Raw genomic sequence first — 1,255 nt, 5'->3', positions numbered from 1 at the left:
CTGCGACTTGATCCCTCCTTTAGCCTCTGCGCACACACACACACACACACACACACACACACTCACACACACACACACACACTCACACTCCTATCCAGGTGAGCGGCTGTGACGGAGAAAGTTCACTCCCTTCCGCTCCCCTCTATCTCGTCCCCACCCTGTTAGACATTAAAAGCACCACACCTCTGTGTGTCAGCCCACCCCCCCTCCCCTCTTCACTGCATTCCACCCCAACAGGAGTTCACCTGTGTGGGCTTGAGACTCTGGAGGCAGGCCCCTCCTTCCGTGGCCTCCTCCCAAGCTCTTGGGAGTGGCAGAGCAGAACAGAACAGTGCCCGCAGGCTATGGGAAACAGTATTGTGACTCGTGTTTACACAACCGTGTACTCACGCTTACGGGTACATTTTCTACGTGTCAAATATTTGATATCATTACGATTGCCACATATCTGTTTTCCCTTTCCGGTCCGATCAGCCGCTTCCTGCGTTTCGCAGCGGAGGGGATCGGCATTCCTGAACCAGGGAACCCACGTGGAACAGTGACCCTGACACTAGATCCTTGCCCGCGCTGTGTTTAATTGTTTTCCTACAGCCTTTCACAAAAGGAGCTCGCACAGCCACTGTGCAGGGTTTTCACTGGAGGGAGGACACCGTCCACTGGTTCAAATATCCACTCAACACTGCTGTCAATATTAGTCCGCCCCCTCAGTTAAAAAGAAGAATTAAGACAAGATCCCTGTGACCGCTGAAAGAAAGATGTCAGCAACGGTATCATTATTCACGTCCATCAGACCCGGACTAAAGCCGGCATTCGTTTAAAAATTGTGAATGTGTACGCATGAGGAACTGTGGCTCAAAGAGAGGCATGGACGAAACATCAAAGCTGCAGACTGTAAACGATCAAATACATAAATACCTAATTGTAATAACTCAGCTGGTGTGATGAACACATTAAAAAGGCAACATTTTAGGGCCTCTTGAGTCCCGAGCTTTTGTTTGCTCTGCACTTTTAATTCCTCCGAGGTATTTAGGATCAGTAGGGCCTGAAAAAAACAATGTCCTCATATGTGGACACAGGGATTCTTTAATTATATATTTTATAATAAAGTCACCAAAAATATAAAACTGTAATTTTACTTAAATATCTGAACATGGCTGTCAAGTCCCAACGTCCTCAAACGTGTACTTGCTAATTAGCGAGGTTGTAGCTCGTTGCTATTGACAAAATTTGTTAAATTTGCGCGTCATATGAAACT

The sequence above is a fragment of the Mugil cephalus genome, chromosome 16 (assembly GCF_022458985.1).
Source record: "Mugil cephalus isolate CIBA_MC_2020 chromosome 16, CIBA_Mcephalus_1.1, whole genome shotgun sequence".
In the NCBI taxonomy this organism is placed as follows: domain Eukaryota; kingdom Metazoa; phylum Chordata; class Actinopteri; order Mugiliformes; family Mugilidae; genus Mugil; species Mugil cephalus.
The sequence above is the reverse complement of the archived record's forward strand: the minus strand, read 5'-3'. Positions refer to the sequence as shown.